Here is an 8,111-nt window from a genome sequence, read left to right on the forward strand (position 1 = left end):
AACCTCTCCTGATTCTGAGTAATATCCAGCTCACGAATTGTCATTTGCTCATATAAACTGTGTTAAATTTAATTTGTCTAAGTTAATTTGTGTTCTTTATATTCTTAATATTTTTTTCCAATTATGCAACTTTTTTTTGATTTATTCTGCTGTTCTCACTCTTAAGTAGAATATATCATGATTTATTTTTTAGCATATTTTATTTAACATAAGTACTTCTGACTTACTAATAATTCCATAATGGAATATCTGTGACAAGAAAATATCTCTAATTTTTTAAAAAGAAAGTAAATTAAAAAAAATTAGTGATTTATATATTTTGGTCGAATTATAGAAATAATATAATTGTAAATATACAAGGAAAATAGTAAATCATCTAGGTCAATCCCCTTTGTTAAAGTTAGGAAATTATAGCCAATCAATTTATAATGGTCACTTGTCTAATACCAGGCTTTTAGTTTTGTGAATTAGCTTATTTCATTCCTTTATGGACATTGGTCAAAGAATATATACACTGCTATTTTTTAACACATTTACTGTAATTTTTTCTTCAATAAAAATGAACTGTTTGGGGTTTTCATTTTTTTTTTTTTTTCAGCTTTACCAGGTTAGCTCTGACATACCAGCATGAAAAGAGATTTTGAAATGTGCCTTTAAAGTTTGAGCATGTTTCAGTAATATTTCAGTTCTGAGACTTTTCATTTAACTTGTGGAAAATTCTGAAGGAAGGCCTATTCCATCACTAATTCCCAAAGGTTAAACCAAGTCTGAACTTTGAGCAATGAACCTTTAGCGTGAGAGTATATTGAACTATATTTTGTCTTTTTTTGTTGTTGTTGTTACATTTTGTCATTTCTTAGGAAAAAAAAAATGACTTACCTATTACAAGAAATTGATGACAACTTAATTGTCTCCCTTCATGTGTGCCAGAGAGGACATAATGCTCTTCTCCACAGAAATTCAGAAAAACAAACAAACAAAACAAACAAACAAAAAAAACTTGTTTGGCAAATGCCAGGAATTTATTCCCACTAGAGTCAATAGAGTAATGAACCATTAAATTTTTTGTCAGAATATATTCATCATATGTAAGGTCATTATTTAACTAGAACATTCCAAGTATTAAATAGACAGCTAATCTAGTAAGAGTCAGGTAAAGTAAAACCTGTTTAATGAATTGGGCATAATCTTTTCTTTTTTTTTTTTTCTTTTTTTTTTTTTTGAGGCGGAGTCTCGCTCTGTTGCCCAGGCTGAGGTGGCGCGATCTAGGCTCACTGCAAGCTCTGCCTACCAGGTTCACGCCATTCTCCTGCCTCAGCTTCCCGAGTAGCTGAGACCACAGGCACCTGTCACCACGCACAGCTAATTTCTTTTTTTCTCTGTATTTTTAGTAGAGATGGGGTTTCACCATGTTAGCCAGGATGATCTCCGTCTCCTGACCCCGTGATCCCTCCGCCTCCGCTTCCCAAAGTTCTGGGATTACAGGCGTGAGCCACGGCACCCAGCCTATTTTCTTGTTTTCTAATGTTCTTGGGTAACTGTACCTCTTTATTTTATATGAATGTCAAAAATGCTATTTTTAGGAGCAGTAGTGCTTTGTGTGTGTGTGTGATAGTTTGTGTTGACAAGGTACTCGACATTCATTTTATTTTTCTCAGAAACCTTGCCATATACCCTCTCAAATGCATTAATGACCCTAACTCAACTTGCAAAAACAGCAAGTTCACTTGTAATAAAGTAGCTTCTGCTTGTAAGGAGGTGTACTGTTAGCTTTGGAAACAAAATTCAATTCTTTCTGACAGTTTATACCATTTCCTCAAAATCAAAAAACATGACATGAAATAAACAACCGCTAAAATAAGTAAATGAAAGAATAACATTAGATTTACAAAAAACACAGACAAAACATAATAATGATGTCTGCAAAAGTGAATGAGAGAGTAATTCTCGATAAGCTCCATCCATGCAAAAGAGAATGATAAGAAATGGTGGTGCAGTTTGGTGGGGTGCCAGATTATATATGACTGAGTAGAAACTAAATTGAGTTGGTCAAAATTTTTACAAGTAGTTGATGTGCAAATGTTATGCAAGGGGAATAGGAAAATGCAATATGATTTCACATAGAAGTAACGTTATGAAAAAGTAGAAAAATAGTTTTTGTTCTGCAATATAAAAAATAATCGTAATGGAATTATTTATATTATCTGTATCATTTCCATAGCAACTATTCCAACTCTATTTTAGAAATAACTTGTTTTCAAATTTCAATAAAGAGAATGTACAGAAAGCGTTTTATTATTTACAATAAATTTATTTATTATATTTATTTATAATTATTTTATAATAAATCTAAAACCTTCATGCTTTTCATAATCTTTGTTTTATAACTCTATTGGGATATTATAAGAAATATTACAATAGTCAGGTAGAAAAATTCACCTAATTTTAAACTTCTTTAATGCTACTTTATTTCAATGTGCTAAAATCAAATACAAATAATAATGTTAATATATTATTAAAGTAAGTTTATAATTGATCACATTTCATGAAAATAAGTTTGTCTTTACCTCTCAATTTATTATCACCTCCCTCAATGTATACCAATCTTTTTATCCTCTAGCCTTATCTCCACATGTACTAAAAAGCTTATACTTAATGGTAGAAATGTTTTGTATAGATATTGAGATTTAGTTAATAGTACTACATTTCTTTTTTTGTCACCTATTTTCTTATGTTCTCTATCAAACAGTACAACAAGCAAATATTATGTGACTATGCCTTACTGAAAATTTGTAATTTAGGATGACAAAATTAATGGGGGAAAGCAAAAGTAGCCAGAGAGATAGGGAAGTCAGATAAAGGTAGTATCTTACTCGGCTGGCTAACACTAGAAAAAGCATAACTTGTTCTTGTACACTTGTGCCTTTTCCACAAGGTATGTGGAATTATGTGCAAGACAGAAATGTCTACTGTTTAAAAAAGAAAAAGGAAGTTATCTTTGTACCCTTTATTTCTCCTATTGCTCATTGATTTCAGTTCTTCCCATGGGGCATTAATTACTCTGCAGTACCTTGTTTTGGTACCCAGCCTTTCTGGTCAAATTTCATGTATGCACTCAAACCTAAGCTGGCTATATGAACAGGCAGGTAGATGAAGCTCTTCTGTGTATCTTCTTTGAGCAAGATTTTGCATCCAATTGCAAGTTAAGAAAGATAAATATGGGAAGGCACATAAACAGTCTTTTAATTGGGCCAATTTTAAAATATAATACCTAGACAATCACATAGTATGCACTCTCCTGATTAAAGTGTACTGTGGGGCTCACATGCCCGCAGTCCTGTTAGGTATCTACTTAGCAGCAAATTGTTAAATTAAAGATTCTACTGCACTCAGAATAGTGAGATAAGTGAATTACTCTTGCTACATACCTTTATCAACACATGATATTGTCATGTTTTTATTTGTATTGTTGATTTTTAAGGCTTCTGTTGCCAGTTCATTTTCTCAATCTTTATTGGTTTACATTTTCCTTGTGCTAATATGATTTTCAGAACAAGTTTAACAGTCTTTTGCCCATTTAAATGTATTCTGTTGGGAAGTTCATTTTCTTTCTTTCTTTTTTTTTTTTTTTTTTTTTAAGACGGAGTCTCGCTCTGTCGCCCGGGTTGGAGTGCAGTGGCCGGATCTCAGCTCACTGCAAGCTCCGCCTCCGGGGTTTACACCATTCTCCTGCCTCAGCCTCCCGAGTAGCTGGGACTACAGGCGCCCGCCATCTCGCCCGGCTAATTTTTTGTATTTTTTAGTAGAGACGGGGTTTCACTGTGTTCGCCAGGATGGTCTCGATCTCCTGACCTCGTGATCCGCCCGTCTCGGCCTCCCAAAGTGCTGGGATTACAGGCTTGAGCCACCGCGCCCGGCCGGGAAGTCCATTTTCAATCATTTGCCTATGAGAAGGCAGAGATTGTCTGTTTATTCTAAAGGAAATGTGCTGGTTATTTATAGATTATGTCTCCCAGTCTATTGTCAAATAAATATTTTGAAAACTACGTATCCCATAAAATGACTTCACTTTCCTTTTTTTATTTTTCTCTTTTGAGATGTTGTCTCATTCTGTCCCCCAGGATGGAGTGCTGTAATATGATCACTGCAGCCTTGGTTTCCTGGGCTCCAGCCATCCTCTCATCTCAGCCTCTGGAGCAGCAGGGACTAGAGGCATGCACCACCACATCTAGCTCATTTTTAATTTTCTTTGTAGAGACAAGGTATCACCATTTTGCCCAGGTTGATCTCAAACTCCTGGACTCAAGTGATCTTTCCACCACAGCCTCCCAAAATTCTCAGATTACAGGCTTGAGCAAGCCACAGCTTCTAGCCTTTCCTATTTTGCAGTAATTTCTTTTAATATACAAAACTTGTGGACTTTAATGTAATCCAAATTGTCTATCTTTTTTTTTTTTTTTTTACAGTGGTGTTTTGTCTAAGAAATTCTCTAGCATAAAACTCATGAAAAAATTCTCCCTTATTTCTGGAATCTTCATTCTTTTGGTTGATGATTTATCTGGAACTCACAGCTGTGTTTATTGCAATTTCTGGGTCAAAATTTATTTTCTTAATTGTGGATATTTAATTCATACTGTGTTACCTGTTAAATAGACAAACCTAACTAGAAATAGAAGGACCCTTATCAGTTTGATGTTTAAGAATCCACTAATCCTACAGCTAAAATCAGATGTAATGTTGAGAAGCTGATTGCTTCCTCACTATGGTCAGAAGCAAGGCAAGGATGTCCTCTTTCCCCATTCCTATTCAATATCATACTGGAAGTCCTAGATAATGTAATAGGACAATAAAAGGAAATGGGAGAAATACAGAGTCAGAAGGAAGAAGTAAAACTATCTTTGCTTACACATTATATGACTGTCTATCTTAGAAATCCCAAATAATCAACAACAAAAACCCTACCTTATAGAGCTAATAAGCCATTGCATCAACTATATTCTCAAATACCTTCTCACTTCATCAAATATACTCTCCATGTTTGTATTCTCAATGCTTTCTTGTCTTGCTGAGAGAGGAGAGACTGCCCATTCCTGGGCTAGCCAATTATTAAAGATAGGAAATAACTCCCCCTGGAGTGTATCTTTCATACACTTAAACAATTCAGAGACCCTGCTCTGAAACACCACTATCTGACCTATATGCCCCAGGAGGCAATATTTCTCTTCCCTAATCATCCTAGGGCCAGGTACAGCACAACTAGAGATAGCCTGTCTACCTTCAACAGGCTTGAGAGCCTGCTGAAATTATTCTGACTCTCTAACCATAAGTCTGTTCACACTGCCTTGCCTTGTCTTTTCCATGGAAACCACAAAAAAAGCTGTTACCCTCACTTTTTCTTCGTTCTGACAGATTCTGGCGCTTCGCCATGAGACCCTTTTTCTTCCTCTTGGCCTGCTCAACCTGAAGATGGCAAGAATGAATGCTTTTATGATTATCCACTTCCACTTAATTAGTAGTAAATGTATTTCCTCTTCTGTATGATTTTCTTAATAACATTATCTTTCTATAGGTTACTTCATTGTAAGAACACAGTATGTAATACATATACAAAATATGTGGTAACCAAATGTTTATGTTATTTGCCACATTTTTCTGGTCAGCAGTAGGCGATTAGTAGCTAAATTTGGGGAGAGTCAATAGTTACATGTAGATTTTTAACTGTGCAGGGTGTTGGTGCCCCAACATTCACATTGTTCAAGTGTCAGCTGCATTGTGTATTCATTACATGTCATACTGCTTGAATTACTATATATATACACACACATTTATATTGTTTTTTTGAGACGGAGTCTCGCTCTGTTGCCCAGGCTGGAGTGCAGTGGTGCAGTCTCGGCTCACTGAAAGCTCTACCTCCCGGTTTCATGCCATTCTCCTGCCTCAGCCTCCCAAGGTAGCTGGGACTACAGGCGCTCGCCACCACGCCCGGGTATTTTTTTTTTCTTTTTTTTGTATTTTTAGTAGAGACGGGGTTTCACCCTGTAAGCCAGGATGGCAGGATGGTCTCCATCTTTTGATCTTTTGACCTCATGATCCTCCCGCCTCGGTCTCCCAAAGTTCTGGGATTACAGGCGTGAGCCACTGCACACAGTCAAATTACTGTAATTGTAAATGTGTTTTGCTATCAACTAGGTTAAGCCTTTCAGTTTTTGAAATTTGAAATCATTTTGTTTTTCTTGCCCATTTTCATTTTCACATACATTCTGTCAGCAGTATGTCATTTTCCCCAATACACTCTGTTCTAAAGTAGGTATGTGCTCTATTGCTCTATCCAGGCATTTACTTTTTTTTTTTTTTTTTTGCAAGAAACTTTTCCTATCACTCTAAACAAAACACTTGCCACGGACTGCAAGTCTTTACTTGATCTGTCTCCATCATTCCAGTCTCTGCCTTATCTCTTATTGCTTTTCTCTCAGTTCAGTCACCTCAGACTTCTCTTTTCCTCAAAGACTTCAAGCATGGTCCATTTTATGGCTTCTGGATTTGCTGAGTTCTTGCATAACTCTCCATTATTTTTATTTATTTATTTATTTATTTATTTATTTATTTATTTAGAAACAGAGTCTCATACTGTTGCCCAGGCTGGAGTGCAGTGGCACAATCTCGGCTCACTGCAACTGCCTCCTGCGCTCAAGCAATTATCGTGCCTCAGCTTCAGGAGTAACTGGGACCACAGGTGCATGCCACCATGCCCGGCTAATTTTTGTATTTTTAGTAGACACTTGGTTTCTCCATATTGGCCAAGCTGGTCCTGACCTCCTAATCCGCCCACCTCGACCTCCTAAAATGCTGGGATTACAGGCGTGAGACACTGAGCCCAGTCAACTCTCCAATTTTATTTAAGCCATGAGACTCACTTCATTCCAGTAATATTAACTTTTTTCTTGGAATATTACACAGTTATTACAACAGTAGTAATAAATATTTATAGACTGTCCTTAACTTACCACAATTTGACAAAAATTTTCAATTTTGCAATGGTGTAAAAGTGATATGCATTCAGTAGAAACCATACTTCAGGTACCTATGAAATTATGCTAATGTTCAGTTTTAAAATAGTACAGCACTTCCTCTTTATCCATGGGATAAAATCTCCAGTAACCTCCATGGAAGTTTGAAACCACAGATAGCTCCAAACCCTATATGTATACTAGGTTTTCACCTCTGCATACGTAAATACCTATGATAAAATTCAATTTACAAATTAGGCACACTAAGAGATTAACAATAATAGTTAATAATAAAATAGAATAATTATAAAATATACTGTAATAAAAGTCATATTAATATGGCCTCTCTCACTTTCTCAAAATATCTTATTGTACTGTATTTACCTATTTTGAGACCGTGGTTGACCATAGGTAACTGAAATCATGGAAAGCAAACAGTAGATAAAGGGAGGCTACTGTTACCTTAAAATTGCTTGAGATAGTCAACACTTTATTATAAAATTAGCTTTGTGTTAGATAACTTTGCCCAACTGTAGGTTAATGTATGCATTCTAAGCACGTTAAATGCAGGCGAGGCTTAGCTATAACGTTCAGTAGGTTGGGCATATTAAATGCATTTTTGACTTCAATATTTTCAACTTACTATGGTTTTATTGGGATGTTAGCCCCATCATAAATCAAGGACCATCTATATTTAGTGATGGATAAACATAGAGGAGGTATATTATTAAGTTAGTAATTCATGTTTCAGAATAATATATATTTACAAATATTATTTTATTAAAAAATACATTCACATATGCTTCTACAAAACATACAATAAATTTTTCACATTCAATAGTCTGGAAAACTGGTGTCTGATGAGAAAACGTCTTTTAATTTTAATTTTCATATTTTTATAGATAGCCTATTTCACCATGCACACAGTATAATTTTGTAATATGATTAAGTATTACAAATAAATAAATAGAAATAATTTCTCATTACTCAGTTTAATATGCTGGAAGACATTTTGGCACTGCAGGTTTATGGAGCTCTATATCAACGTTGTTTTTCCATTACCACAGTTCCTTTACCGGGAAAGATAATATATTAATTTGCTGT

Source organism: Mandrillus leucophaeus, unplaced genomic scaffold (assembly GCF_000951045.1).
Source record: "Mandrillus leucophaeus isolate KB7577 unplaced genomic scaffold, Mleu.le_1.0 Scaffold459, whole genome shotgun sequence".
Taxonomy (NCBI): domain Eukaryota; kingdom Metazoa; phylum Chordata; class Mammalia; order Primates; family Cercopithecidae; genus Mandrillus; species Mandrillus leucophaeus.